The following is a 16,119-nucleotide window of genomic DNA, read 5'->3' as shown; positions in this document are numbered from 1 at the left end:
GAATAAACTTTTGAGATTGGTTACCAAATATAATTTTCAATGTAAAGGGTTACCAACAAGAATTTTTCTTCACTAATTTGTAGGAAGATACTGAGCTTTTGTATTTAAAAAATGTTTCCAGAGGAATCTCTGAAGTCGATGACAATTTATATGTATATAGCAATCCTTGATCATAATTTTCGATATGAATACTATGCCTAACACGAAACTTTTGATTGATAGTAAATATCGATTCTTCAGTTGAGACTTAATTCTATCTTCATAGATTTCTCGAGATATTTTCTTACAAAGCTTTGTTATAGCATCTATAACTGCTTCCGATTTAGGTGGACAACCCGGCATATAGAGATCCATGGGTTTTAGTTTATCAACCCCTCGAACAGTACTATAAGAATCGGTATTGAACATCCCCCTGTAATTGTACATGCTCCCATAGCAATAACATATTTTGGTTTAGGCATTTGCTCATATAATCACACTAAAGATGGGGCCATTTATATTTGTTATAGTACCGGCTATTAAAATTAGGTCCTCTTGTCTAGGGCTCGATCTTGATACCAGCCCATAACGATCAAAGTCGAATCGTGAACCTATTAATGAAGCAAATTCGATGAAGTGAGAACTGGTACTGTAGAGAAGCGGCCATAAATTGAAGAGTCTTGACCAATTTGAAAGATCATTTGATATAGTTGAAATAACTGAATTTTTGGCTATTCGATCAAGTACTGGAAACTCAATGGAATTCATAACTGTTTCAATCTATTTTTTGTCCTTTTTTCTTTTTATTGTCGGAATATTCGGGGATTAAGACCATTCCAATGCTCCTTTTCACCAGGCATAAACTAAACCAACAACTAGGATAAGCACGAAAATTAAAGCTTCTATAAATACGGATACACCCAATATATCAGAACTCATTGCCCATGGATAAAGAAAAACTGTTTCAACATCAAAAACAACAAAAACTACAGCAAACATATTAATAACGGATTCAAAATTGTAACCAAGCATCTGCCATAGGTTCTATACCCGATTCATAACTAGAATTTTGCTCGGGTCTTTTGCTAATCAGAGCTAAAATTCCGGAAAATAGAAATGCTAAAATAGGAATAACATTTGATAATATTAAAAATGCATAGAAAATATCATATTCATAAAGTATAAACATAGACGGACTCCTTATTGTTGTAGCCTTAAAATCAGTGGATACAGAAGAGCCACATGGCCTCATCGCCACCCTACAAATGGCACGTATTTGTGCTGGTAAAGGACATGGGTCAAGAGATCAGATGGGCTAAAGTACACTAATCTGAGAAAAAGTATACTAGCAAGCTTCATTATGGCCTTTATTTGTACTAAGGCCCAATAAAGGTAAAGCCTATACTGCAAAAAGGTAAGATGTACTAACCAATCAGCATTTGCCACGTGTCATAATATTATTGGTCATCCAATTAGATGCTCCCAAATTAGGGTGATATCAAGGAACAACAGTCATTGCAAACAGTATAAATAGTCCTTGAAATCAGGGGAAAGGAACGTTTTTCAGAGCATAGTATTGTTATTCTGCCATTAATTCTCTCTCTCTCTCTACTTTCTCTCTCTAAAAGTTACTTCATATCCCTTATACCTGACTTAAGCTTCGGAGGGGGAAATACCACCCAAACCTCCAGGGTGGGTCCCTTTTTTGCAGGTTGCTTATCGGAGCTTGGGATCGGGATTCGAGTCCAGGTGTTGTTGCACAAGTCTCCAAATTGAGAACCTATTATTGGGAATAGTTGTATTGGTTTACTAGTTTTACACCACGTAACGTTTGGCGCCGTCTGTGGGGAGACGCAACAATGATTGACTGTCACTCATCTAATGTTGCCCAGAGCAAAAGCTTTGAGATACGAGTAGAGGATACCGTGGATGATGAGAGGCCACCCCGAGGACGAGACATGCCCTCTGCTGCCGCTTGTCCCGCTGGAGGGAGTTGGGACCCTATTATCCAAGAGAATCTTGACCGTCCAGTGACAGTTGGTCATCTGGAAACTGTCTTGAAGGATTTCCAGACTAGAATGGCCGCTGTCATGGAGGAGCAAATTAAGAACAATATGTTGTTCTTTCAGGTTAACCTAGAAAGAGAGGCCGCGATGCCGCTCAGAGGAAGGTCTCAGGAAGGTCGTCCAGGGACCAGCTGACCTCCTCGGCCAAAGTTGACCAAGGCACTATCTAAGGGAAAATAGCCAGCTATCAGTGAGCCAAGAAGGAAGATGGACTGGAAGTTGGTAGTCCGTCCAGGAGATAACATCCCTCCTACTGGTCATAATATGGAGATGCATGCCAAGGAGTACCTGGAGGCCAAAAGGGCTGCTGCTCTTCAGCGTTGGACCTCAGGGTCTACTCCTTACATGAAAGACCCTTCGTTAAGAGCTCCGTCAAAGACAGTAGGGAGAAGTCATGGACCTTCGGCTGTTCAGCCAAGGCAAGAGAAAACGGTTATACAACCAATGGTGTACAGGCGTCAAGCCTTAGCTAACACCTCCTCAAATCCAGTACTGAAAGAATACCGCCGGGAGCACATACCCACTGAGGGACATGTTGGGGTGCTCAAGATTAACTGGCCGACTCCCTTTTCGACCAGAATCATGGAAGCCCCCCATTCCCAAAGGTTAAACTTCCAACAATTGAACCTTTTGACGGTACCACAGATCCAGACGATCATTTATCAGCTTACAAACACTAGATGTACGTTCAGGCAATTGATGACGTTACATGGTGTAAGAACTTTCCAGCCACACTGAAAGGAGTGGCGCAGAAGTGGTTTTACAATCTTCCTCCTAACTCAGTGAATAATTTCACTGAGCTTAGTATATAGTTTACCAGCCATTTCGTAGCTAATCGGCAAGAGCAGAAGACCAGCATGCATTTGGGCAAGGTCGTTCAGGGGCCTAAAGAAGCCTTGAGAAGCTATGTGAAGAGATTTAACCTAGAGGCATTGCAGATCCAGAATCTGAATGCTGGTGTGGCATTTGACGCTTTCATCCGAGGTTTGAGACCGGGAAGTTTTAAGTTCGATTTGGTTAAAAAGAAAATAACCACCCTAACTAAGGCCCTTAAGGAGGCCGAAGCTTATATTCATGCTACAGAAGTTTGTGCGGAAGCAAAACATCCGGAGGCAAAGAAAGTTGAAGAAACTGGTCAGCCAAAAAAGAGTTCAGCAAGGATCAGTATTCCATTCTCATGGAGATCAAGGATCAGCATGAGCTGAAAGTACCGGCAGAAATGAAGACGCCCTACAGAAACAGAAACAAAAGTAAGTATTGTCATTTCTACAAAGATTGTGGTCATGAGACGAATGAGTGTAAGCATATGAAAAGAGCATTGGAAGACTTAGCCCGCAAGGGTAAAATGAACTCTTATCTACCTCAATCAAGTAGAAAATTCCAGAAGAAGGACAATCATCAGGGAAGAAGAAAATATGATGAGAGCACTGATGAGGATGTGGTGATGGTAATTTCTGGAGGATTTGCAGCTGGAGGTCCTACAAATCGCGGCCACAAAAACTATTTGCGGGAACTCAGCCAGGTGATGCTTACCAACCAGGCAGAGTCTGACCCTTTCCCCAAAATAGTGGTCAGCGAGCAGGAGCGGGGGAAGATAAGAACACCTCATGATGACCCACTGGTGGTAAAGATGAAAATTGCAAATCTCAAGGTAAGACGGATCCTAATTGATATAGGAAGTTCTACCAATATCATCAATGCAGATTGTCTATCAAGGTAGAAGTTTGATGAAAATGATTTAGTTCCTGTCAATCATCCTATTATTGGCTTCGGCGGAGGAGCCGTCAGGGTGGGAGATAAGGAGGCTGCCCGAACGCTTTTTGTAAAATTCTTGGTAGTACGAGATCTGAAAGCTTATAATGTCATTCTCGGAGGACCTACCTTGAATCACATCAAAGCTGTCATATTGACTCATCTGATGCTTATGAAATCCCAGTTTGATGGTGGAAAGATTGGATCCCTTTATGGATATCAGCAGGCCGCGAGAGAATACTACCTTACCACTCTAATACCATCATCATGGAAAGGAGAGAAGTCAGAGTTGCCAAGGGCCATGGAGGATGAACCAATCGAGAAGTTAAAAGGCCGGATAAGCGAAATAAAGCAAGAAGTAGAAAAAGCACAAATGATGCCCCTTCTAGAGAGCAAGCCGTCCATGCTCTTGCCGAATAAGAAAAGGAGATGTTTGGCTATCAAGGAAGAGAAAAATTTGTCTGAGGAAGTAATGGCCATCATGAGCCTAAGACTAGAACGTCCAGAGCCAGTGGAGTGCCAGTAGAGATTTGCTTGAGTCCAGAACGTCCAGAAAGGACGCTGAAAATCGGATCCATCCTAGGTCCCCAGACCAAGGACGCCTTGGTTACCTTGCTAAAAGAATTTGAAGATGTCTTTGCTTATACAGTGGAAAAGATGCCGGGAATTGATCCCGAAGTTGCTGTGCATAAGTTGAACATAGAGCCGGGAAAGAAGCCAGTCCGGCAGAAGAAGAGGCACATGGGTCTGGCCAGGAACCAAGCGGTTGACCAGGAAGTCCAAAAGCTTCTAAAATCCAAGTTTATCCGGGAAACCTACTATCCGGAGTGGATCGCCAACGTGGTCATGGTTCCCAAGCCGAATGGCACTTAGAGGATGTGCGTTAACTACACCGATTTGAACAAGGCCTGTCCTAAGGACAATTTCCCTCGTCCTAAAATCGACCGTTTGGTTGACTCCACCCCGGGGCATGCGCTGCTTAGCATTATAAACGCCTATTCAGGTTTTCACATATGCCTATGTGGCCTGAGGACCAGGATAAAAGCTTATTCATTACTGAAAAGGGTCTCTATGGCTGGCTTAGGATGCCCTTCGGCCTAAGGAATGCACCAACCACCTTTCAGAGGCTTATAAACACAGTCTTTCAGCCACAATTAGGAAGGAACATGGAAGCTTATATTGACGATATGATCGTCAAGAGCCGAAAGGAGATAGATTATCTAGATGACTTGAGAGAAACATTCATGACTTTGAGGAAACACAAATTAAAGCTCAATCCGTAAAAGTGCGTTTTTGGAGTAGTAGGTGGGAAGTTTCTAGGGTTCTTGGTCGATCAACGAGGAATTGAGGCCAACCCTGACAAGATACAAGCAATTTTGAATATGACTTCTCCATCCAAGATAAAGGAAGTCCATTGTTTGACGGGGTGTCTGGCCGCCCTTGGACGCTTTTTATCCAAGTATGGCGACAAGTGCCATCATTTCTTTTCAACAATAAAAAAGAATGCAAAATTTGAGTGGACGGATGAAGCAGAGAAAGCTCTTCAACAGGTAAAGGAGCATCTTCGGCAATTGCCCAGGCTAATCAGCCCGACCGAAAGAGAAAAATTATATGTTTACCTGGCCGTGTCCCCGTTTGCGGTTAGTGCTGTTCTCTCAGCTGAAAGGGACTCAGTACAAGCACCGGTCTACTTTGTTAGCCATGTCATAAAGGACGCTGAGGGTAGGTATTTCAATGATAGAGAAGTTCGGCATGGCGCTGCTGATAGCCAGCCGAAAGCTGAGACCATATTTCCTTGCTCACAGTATTCTAGTCTATACTAACCAGCCTTTGAAGCAAGTATTGCATAAGATGGATGCATCTGGACGAATGCTGAAGTGGGTCGTGGAGCTCAATATGTTTGATTTATCATTTGAGCCCAGAAAAGCAATTAAGGGGCAAGCCTTGGCAGACTTCATTGTAGAACTTACTCGGCCTACGGTAGAATGCGTCCAGAATCCAGCAGAGGGGAAGCGGCATTGGACCCTAATGGTGGATGGATCGTCCACTGCCAATGGTTGTGGAGCTGGGATCATCTTCCAATCACCAGAGGGGGACAAATTTGAGTATGCTATGAAATTTCAGTTCCAGGCTTTGAACAATGAAGCGAAGTATGAAGCTCTTTTAGCCGGCATCAGAATGTGCAAAGCGGGCAGGGCGAAATTGAAGCAAAGACAGACTCTCTGCTGGTGGTCAGTCAAGTCAATGGGGATTTTGAATGCAAAGAAGCATCTATGAGTAAGTACATGAATTTGATCAAAGAAGAAAAAAAGTCATTAAAGCGGTTTGTGCTCGACCAAGTGCTAAGGTCGAGAAAAGAGAACAACAAGAAAGATAAGACTAAGCAGCTGGAGTATCATCGTCGACCTGGATTTCAAGGTCAACCTCCTCTTCTTCCTCGTCGTTTGAGGATTCCTGGAATGCGGGAGGTTCTTCCCCGGCCATAGTTGCTTTGTGAAGGTTCTTTTGAAAGTTGAGTCGACGGACAAATCTTGGAATAACGTCCTCTTCGGCCAACATTTCGACCTTTAGAGATCGCTCCAAGTCTGCCTTTTCGTCCAATAGCTCAGTCACCCGGACCAGGTACTTCTGATTCTGAGCCTCCATTTCGGCCGAGCGTGCATCCCATGCCTTTTTTGACTGAAGATGTAATATTTCTTGCTCGGCCATGGCAAATTAGGCCTCGTCCTCTCCCTTAGTAGCATTGTGGACGATCTATTTATTCTCTTTCTTGAGCAATCTGGCCCAGTCTTCAGTTATTATGCTACGACCAAAGAGCTGGCACAAAAGGAAGACGAAGACATGTTAGGACGATTACTGAAGTAAAAAATCTAAGCAAAGTATAAAAAACATGCGTCAAAAGAACAAGAGTATACCTCAGCAGCAAGTTGTGACATATAGCCTACATCTCCTGACGAAGCCCCTCTCAAACCCTTGATGTAAGGTTCAGGGAAGCATTTGAAAAGCTCCTGCTTGAGCTTCTCACGGTTGGCCGATGTCATCCTCGCAGTAGCCGTCGAGGACTCGTCGTCCGAAAGAGTGGGAGAGCCGGCTGGAGCTTCTTCAGCAACCCCTTTTCCCTTATCTAAAAAAGGAGACTCGTCAGTATTACGGACCGGTATAATCACGGCCTGACGGTTGGAAGGACTCATTGGCCGCCCGCCAATGCGCAAGGTTCTAAGAATATTTGAATAATAAGACTCACCAGAGGATCGGGAGGTCGTCCTATATGCCTCTGGCATCCGGGATACCAGTTTGGCAACTGGCCTAGAGTAGGCTGACCCATCAACAGCCGCGTCCGGCTGTACTATTCCGTCCAGAGGAGCAGCTGTGTACAGCTGCTCAGAGATAATTGGGTCAACAGGGTCTGTGTAGGTCACCAAGGCCCTCTCCTCGACATGAGGAGGGTCGTCCTCGGCTGGAATAGAAATCACGACCTTGAGAGTAGGCCGTGATGGTTTCTTTTTCTTTGCCGTGAAGCCCTTTGATTATTTAGTAGGAGGGGCGTCGCTGGTAGTGGTCGGCCTTTTCTTTGATGCCGCCTTCTCCGCCAACGCCTTGGATGTTGGGGCATTATTCTGAAAAAGAGGTAAACATGTCAGTAAGCCAAGAAGATCAGCGGCCAAGAATATTTTAATTCCTATGGATGGGACTTGCTCAAAAGAGGAGATCTTCCTATGAGGACTAGAAGCAAAAAGAAGGCCACACTTCAAAAGGAAGCCGTCCAATATAGGATGGACGACTTCCCTTCTGGGAGATTGCAGGGTCGTGACCGATTTTCCCTTTCAAGCAAGGTTCGCCCGACCGCAACTTCCGTCCAGAAGGGCAGATGGGCCCTCCTAGACGAAACGTGGAGGTGAGAGGAAGGCGTCAGAGTTATCTCTGGACGTTCTGCTCCTTAGAGCAAGAACTCGTCCAGAGATGATTCAGGACGTTCTACCTCTCACACAAGGAATTCGTCCAAGGTTATCTCAGGACGTTCTGCTTCTCGAAGAGGGAACTCGTCCTGAGGTATCTCAGGACGTTCAGCTTCTCAAAGACGGAGCGCGTCCAAAAAAAAAAAAAAAAAAGGAGAGAGGAATTTTATGCTAAGTGTACCAGTGTGTCCGTCCTCGTCTCGACGCCGGTTTTGTTGAACTCTCTCTAGAGGGAGTCAATGAATTTGGCCGAACTCATATCTCCTGTCCAAGATTTCTTGAGCTTCGCCTTGGCTGAGTCTGCATGAGAAAATAAAGCATAATTAAGATGATGGACATTGGACGAGAAGCTTTACTTGGGAAAAATACGGATTATACCTTTATCCTTGGCCCGCCGCAAGCCGGCAGCGACCAGGAAGTTATCGCGTTAAAACATCTCTTTGAAGGGGATCCAATTGGACGGTCCATTAAAAGACGAATTATTAATAGAGTACTCCGATACTCTAAAGTACTCCATCATCTCTTCGGCAGATGTGCTCTCCAGTTCCAAGTAGGACGCCATTCGTCCAGTATTGGTAGACGATCGACTGAAATAACAGAGTCGTCTGGCAACGACTTCATTTGGTGCCTGGACGAATAGAAATTCAGCCTTCCAGGATTGCATCTTGGACGTCTTGTTTCAAGACATCAGGAAGCCCTGACGATTGCACACACTGAACCAGGCTCCCTCCACTGTGCGAGGAACCTTAGACACATAATGGATTTGGGAGAAGGCGGCAAGCGATGGGTCAACCCCTTTTAGCTCGCAGACGGCCAAGAAGGTCAGGATGTTCTGCCAAGAGTTTGGGGCAAGTTGGTTGTGGCCTACATTGTAGTAATGGAGGAGGCGGCTAATGAAGGGGTGTAAGGGAAAACGCAACCCAGCATCCAGGGCTAGTCTATAAACAGCAAAATGGCCAGGAGGAGCACTAAGTATAGTGTCCTCTCGGCCTGGAAGGACAAACCGGTAACCCGGCATGGGCATAGCAAAATGCTTAAGGTCAGAACCTACTCGTCCTAGCCAACTGTTGTCGGCTAGGATGAACCTAGGGTCAGATAAAGGGCCCAGCCGGTGCCTTATCTCTGAAGAAGTTGTAGACGACTCCTCTGAGTCGCTGGCCGGGCTAGAGGAGGCTTCTACCTCATTCAGCTCGTCAGTGGCCATCTCTTGCCTAGACGGGCTGGGGTCCGGGGACCCTCTAGCAATGGTTTCCTCCTGGGCGCTTTCAGGAGAGCGGGTTTTGACTGCTGGACGGGCACTCTGGACTTCACGTTCCCCGTCTTTCGTCCAGTAGATGCCTCCATTTCTAAGCTAGAGGCCGGAAGGTTAACTCCTCGTCTGATGCGAGCTGTTTGCTTGACGCGCGCCAGATTACCCTGCACAGGTAAAGACTCGGTCGTCTAACTTTGCCCTCCATGTCCAAAATAAAAGAATGCATGTCCGGCAGAGATAGGTCCAACTCTAGAATATGCCGAAGAAGAAAGGCTCTCTGTTCTAGGGTCAGAACCAACCCATGAGCGGCCGGGGATATTCGTTGAAGAGGAAGAGTCCATTTTTTAAGATAAAATGTGTGAACGCGTAAGTAAACAAAGAAAAGAATACCTGCTGAAAGTGCTTGGACGAATGTCGAAGACGAGCTAGATGAATCGTCGGCCGGTCTGAAAACACTTAACAAGAGCTTGGACGGAAGAACTTTCTCTCTCTAAAAGCTCAGTGAAAAAATGCGGAGTCTCTCTCTCTAGAAAATTTCTCAAGGATTTTGAAATGATTCCAGAAGCGACAAAGGAGCATATTTATAGAGGGGTGAAAGTGACTCCCTCATCCGGTAAAAATAACTGTTGCTTGTCAAAAGGTCTTGAAGGTTGACCTATTATGACCGGCTAATTGGCGCCTCCTTTTTGAAAAAAAGAAGGGCAGTTCTGGTCGGTTAAAAGAGGAAACCAACCGTCTTGGCGCCTAAATGGTAACTTCCTCTTTTAAGGGATAAATGTTGTAGCCTTAAAATCAACGGCTATAGAAGAGCCACGTGGCCTCATCGCCACCCTACAAGTGGCACGTATCTGTGCTGGTAAAGTACATGGGTCAAGAGATCAGATGGGCTAAAGTACACTTTTCTGAGAAAAAGTATACTAGCAAGCTTCATTATGGCCTTTATTTGTACTAAGGCCCAGTAAAGGTAAAGCCTATTACTGTAAAAAGGTAAGATGTACTAACCAATCAGCATTTGCCATGTGTCGCAATATTATTGCTCAACCAATCAGATGTTCCCAAATTAGGGTGATATCAAGGAACAGCAGTCATTGCAAACAGTATAAATAGTCCTTGAAATCAGGGGAAAGGAACGTTTTTCAGGGCATAGTACTGTTATTCTGCCATAAATTCTCTCTTTCTCTCTCTACTTTCTCTCTCTAAAAGTTACTTCATATCCCTGATACTTGACTTAAGCTTCGGAGGGGGAAATACCACCCAAACCTCCAAGGTGGGTCCCTTTTTTGCAGGTTGCTAATCGGAGCTCAGGATCGGGATTCGAGTCCAAGTGTTATTGCGCAAGTCTCCAAATTGAGAACCTATTATTGGGAATAGTTGTATTGGTTTACTAGTTTTACACTACGTAACACTTATGAATGTGGAAACTATGGCTATGTTTAGTTCAACTGAAATTTTCTGATCGGAACTTATCTGATCTGAACTTATTTTTTCAGATCCGATCTGATATGAACTTATTTTTTCTGATATGAACAACAATAATAATTATAATCATAATAATAATTATTATTACTAAAAATAATTATATAACTCAAGTCATTAATTATAAGAGCACTTATACAATGTTTCACACTTTCCCTTAAAAAAAATATTTCATACTTGAGAAGTCGGCAGACTCAACTCTTTTTTTTCATATAAAATAAAATAAGATATACAAACAACTATGACTTGGGCATAAAAGAAATAAATAGCGTGCAACTTCAAATAGCTAGAGAGATTTGGAATTCAGTAGGAAGAGGTGTACCGAATCTAAATTTATAATTTGTATCTCACACTTAGCTTATTTTGAAATGTAATCCGAACTTAGTAGTTTCGTTGTCATGGATTTAGCTATCATATTATATATATTTCTTATTTTTGCGTCAATCTTATGTTCTTAACACATGGCTTTTAATTTTCTATTATTTAATAACAAAATAACTTAATATAATGATAACAATGACATTTATAATGGTAACAACAAGATGAATAATAATTACCAATATTAATAATTAATAAGTACAGCAACAACAATAATAATCCTTTTGAACAAATGTAATAGTAAATAATAATACTCCCTTTGTATTTTTTTATCTTTCTCACTTAGAATCTTGACACCATTCACAATTAGAGAGAATCTTTTAGATTTTTCTCAATATATAAGAAAAAATATAGTCATGTGGGATCTTGTTTGATTCGTCTCAATGAGTATTTTATTAATATTCAATTAATATAATTTTTACTAATATGTAATGAAAGATATTTAATAGTAAAAATGAGTTTTTAAATATAAGCATGATCTGATCTGAACTGAACTGATCTGGTCTGATTTGATCTGATATGATCTGAACTTATTTTTTCTGATCTCATCTGATCTGAACTTATTTTTTTCTGATCTGATTAGATCTGAAATAAGCAAAAATAAGGTGAACTGAACATAGCCTATGTCGAATTAGTTGATTCAAATTGGAATTGTCAAGTTATCCATGCCTCTTTAGTCAAAACAACAATTCATTTTAAGTGAACCACCTCGTTTGTTTACTGCGGTATATGTCTAATTTCAAGAGTAATTTCCTGGAATCTTATTTCCATTTTGTTTTTCATTCCACCTGTAATTATATACCAATATTTTTTTTATTGTTCTTATCTTATACATATACAAATAAAACTTTTTTACTTTCACCTTGATTTTTCGAACTAAAAAAATCCAAATTGAATTCTCGTTTTTTTATTTCTTAGAATAGACAATTCAGACGCAAGAGAATGTTTAAGAATTTTGATTTTCGAATTGGGATCGGGTTGGTTTGGTATATTTAATTCGAATTCGGACATAGTAGTTTATATTGATTGTATAAGGATAGAAAAGACTACTTGTTTACGCTTTGATAGGTAAGGTATATGAAGACAAAAAGTTTCTTGGACAGTGAAATTTACCAAAGATCTTTTTCAAACCAAGGACATCAAATTTAGGTAAAAGCTTAATCATATTGAATTATGTCAGCACCTACAGTACATAAGAAAGGTCTACCTAAGATGATGGGGAGTTGACTATCCTCCTCCATACCTTGTACTACAAAATCAAGAGGAATGTAGAATTTCTCAACCCTGATAAGTACATCCTCTAAAATGCACAAAGGATATTTCACATAACACATTGTCGTTTGCAATGTAATATATGTGCACTAGATAAAGGCATAACATATACACTAGCTCCTAGATCATATAAAGCCTTATCAATAAATGAAGCACCTACATGACAAGGGATTAAAAAACTACCAGGATCCTTGAGTTTTGGTGGTATTTGTTGTGCAAAACAACACTACACTCTTAAGTTAGAGAAACGCTATTTATACCACCAAAATCTCTTTTTTTAGGGATCATATCTTTCAAGAACTTCACATATCCTGGTACTTGAAAAAATAAATCAGTGAAAGAATTGTTACCTCAAGGTTCTTGACCATATACATGAACTGACCAAGTTGTTCATCAACCTTAGATTTTTGCATCCTATGGGAAAAAGGTAATTGTGGTGTAGGAGAATCACTAACCTTCTCCTTCTGCTTTTCAGTTTCAACTCCTTTTCCTAGCTCTTTTCCATCTTTTGAGCTATCTTCACTCTCCTTTTCAGTCACTACATATCCCTTGCCTGTAGGTGATAGATCATCAGTGGGCATAGGTGGAGCATCATACTATGTACCGCTTCGAAGGGTAATAACATTAGTAACTTCTTTTGGAATTGGTTACCCCGATAGTTGATCTGATTGCCTTTGTGCATTATTTCCTACCCCCTGAACAAGTTGAGTCTCCGAATGTTTTGTATGTTTTTCAACTCCTTGATGCTCTCATCACGACTCTGCCTCATATAAACCATCACCTTCATCAGATCAGACATGGTAGGCTCTTGAGATCCGATATTCGGAGAAGGTTGCTGCTGAAAGCTTTGGTGAGAGGACCTATTAACACTCGGAGGAGGATGATTTTGAGGGGGGCCTTGGTAGTTGATGTTATGGTTTTATATAGAGTTTTCTCCCCTAATTATGTGCTAAAAGTTGTGATTATGGTGCTCTTAGGAGCCATTTGGTACTAACTCTCTCTAGTTGTGGTTTGCTATTTTGTATTGAATTGTAGGTTTTGGAAGCTATTACCTACTTTACATGATTGCACAGTGGATTAGAGAGGTTAGATGCCGAGTTTCTAGATCCCGAGGATGATTTCCGGGACTTTGAGCAAAGGAAAAACAAGAAACGAAGATTAGCTAGACCGGCCCGATAGGATCGGGCGGCCCAGCCCGATCGGGAGAGATACCAGTTCTCATATTTCTGCTGCGGGCCCGATCGGGTGTATTATGCCCTGTAGTAATTCGGTCTTCGGCCTGATCGGGCGGGTTGGCCCGACATCGGGCGCTACTCCAGCTGCTGCCTGGCATCGAACAATCCTGCCGCCCGATGCCATCGGGCGGGTCAGCCCGATCGCATCGGGCGTCTGGATTTTTGCTTTCTCTCTTTGGAGCCCGATTCATCGGGCGACTTGGCCCGATCGGGCGCTGACGAGACGCGGATTTTAATGATTCGGGCCCTTCTTTCGAGATTTTCTTCTATTGTTTTAGGGCTTGTATAAATAGAAAAATCAGAATTATTAACTCCTATCTAGTTTTTATTATTAGTTTTCTCCATAGAGTGTTTCAAGAACCTTAATTTATTGCTTTGTGATTTCAATTCAAGATCAAACCTTTTGCTTATTCATAGTTCAATATAATTCGGTAATCTTTCTTCTTTACTTCTTTGTTATTTCTTCCATTGTTAACTATATTGTTTTCTTAGTTATTTGCCATGTTTCAAAGTATGAGTTTTTATATGATTCTTGTTATTGATTTCATGATTATGAGTGAGTAGTTCTATATCTAGAATTGTGGAGATCTATGTATGCAACAAGGGATTGATAGATTAGTTTGATTATCTGGTATTTCAATTGTTTCCTTTGATTGATTCTTCATGCTAGGATTATAAGTTAGGCCTGATTTATATTTCTATTGTTGCAATACTGAATCTACTTCGAGAGGAGAGATACCGTATAGGCTTTCAATTATTAGGCAAAGTGACCCTTGACTATGCGAGAGCGGCTGGGTGATCTTTGAGGGAGGTAATGTTCGAGAGAAATTACATGTGCCCTAGACAGTTGACTTACTAGGTGGTTATTATTTATCCTGATTTCCCGAATTGTATGCATAGTGATCCATGATTGTAGTACTTTATTGATATATTTACACCTTCATATTTAATTCTGCACACTGTTTAGCTTAGTAACACAACCATTCATCTGATTTTGTTAGTATAATATTAGAGTTCAGATACAATAGTATAACTTCTCCCTGTGGATTCGATCCTGACTTCCCTGACTACTAGTTAGTGGACCTTAGGTTATTTTTGATTAGGTGATACGACTTTAGCCTGTCAAATTTTGGCGCCGTTGCCGGGGAGACGGTTTATTTTATTTTGTCTGAATTATAGTATTAAACTAACCTCTACTCTGAAGAACACCTGTTCTTTGGAGCATCTCACGTTTGTTTTAGTGTTTTTGGTGTATGAGCAGGAAATTGAAATCTCCAAATCTCATCCCGTTCGATCCAGAGATTGAAAAGACCGCTCGTAGACTCAGAAAGAAAACTAACAAGCTAAGCTGTCTGCAGGGACACCCTCCCAAAAGACACCATCTCCACCATCTTCCCCACACAAGAAAACCCCACCTCACCTATTACTGTCAACATGGGTGAGAATGTTACTCGAACCTTCAGAGACTATGCGCAACCATCTCCTGATAACGTGCCTACTGGGGTACGGATGCCCACTATTGCTGCTACAAATTTTGAGATCAAGTCTCATGTTTTGAATATGGTTCAGAACAATCAGTTCGCTGGGTTACCATCTGAAGACCCAAATCAGCATCTGCAGAGATTTTTACAGTGTTGTGCTACTCAGAAGCAAGCTGGTGTTACTCCTGATGAGATGAAACTCCTTCTATTTGGTTTCTCTCTGCGCGATAAAGCTTTGTTCTGGTATAACAAGCTGCCTTCCACCATCACCACCTGGCCAGAACTTTCCAAGATTTTCCTCATCAAGTGGTACCCTTACCAGAAAACTGCAGATATGAGACATGCCATAGTTACTTTCACCCAAGATCCTGGTGAATCTCTATATGAAGCTTGGGAGCGGTTCAAGGATCTGCAGCGTCTATGTCCTCATCATGGGTTGGACCAGTGGTACTTGTGTCAGATTTTCTACACTAGAGTTGATGCAGACACACGACGGGTAATTGATGGAGCATCTGGTGGGTTCTTCATGGATAAAGCAATTGAGGAAGGGTATGAACTTTTGGAGAAGCTAGCATCTAATCAAGCCTCTACCATTCGTTCCTCTTTGAAAAAGGGTGGTAAACATGATGTTGAAGCCATTTCTCTACTGTCTGGGCAACTAGCTACTCTAACTCAGAAAATTGACTCCCTGAAGTTAGGTAATGATTCCTCCCATATGAGTGTTAATGCGATGGCTAGTGCTTCTAACTATAATGTGCATATATGTGATGCTTGTGGAATATCTGGGCACAACTCTCAAGAGTGTCCTGCTGGGAAATAACTGTGAGGCGTCAATGCTTTCCAATCACAACCTAGGAACCAATTCAACCCCTATTCCAACACCTACAATCCTGGGTTAAGACACATCCCAACCTCTCATATAGGAGTACTAATGTGTTGAACCCTCAACCTCAACAACCATATCCACCTCAACAACAGGGTCAACAATACCAACCTTCACAACAAGCTCCACCTGGTTTTCAGAGAAATCAAGCACCTCCACAGCCTGCTCCTCCTGCTGACCCAGCCATGACAGAGTTGAAGAATATGATGTTCCAGATGCAGAAGGGGTTCAATGCTTTTCAAGCTGACACAAAAGCTCAACTGGAAAATTTGGGCACGCATAACAAGATGTTGGAGACTCAACTAGCTCAGTTGGCTAGTTCTTCTGCTAGTAGGCCACCTGGGGCCTTACCTTCACAATCAATGCAACCAAGGGACACTGCCAACGCC

The 16,119-nt window shown here is 42.1% G+C and overlaps 1 non-coding gene across 1 annotated transcript; it reads right to left on the bottom strand.

Moving 5' to 3' along the window:
* Nucleotides 1–15,178: 15,178 nt before the first annotated feature.
* On the bottom strand, nt 15,179–15,285 carry LOC125493879 (small nucleolar RNA R71). The gene has a single exon (XR_007270206.2). It is a non-coding gene; the product is annotated as a small nucleolar RNA R71 (small nucleolar RNA).
* Nucleotides 15,286–16,119: the final 834 nt, after the last annotated feature.

This window comes from Beta vulgaris, chromosome 9 (assembly GCF_026745355.1).
Source record: "Beta vulgaris subsp. vulgaris cultivar EL10 chromosome 9, EL10.2, whole genome shotgun sequence".
NCBI lineage: Eukaryota > Viridiplantae > Streptophyta > Magnoliopsida > Caryophyllales > Amaranthaceae > Beta > Beta vulgaris.
Note: the sequence above shows the minus strand (reverse complement) of the source record. Positions and strands in the feature narration are given on the sequence as shown.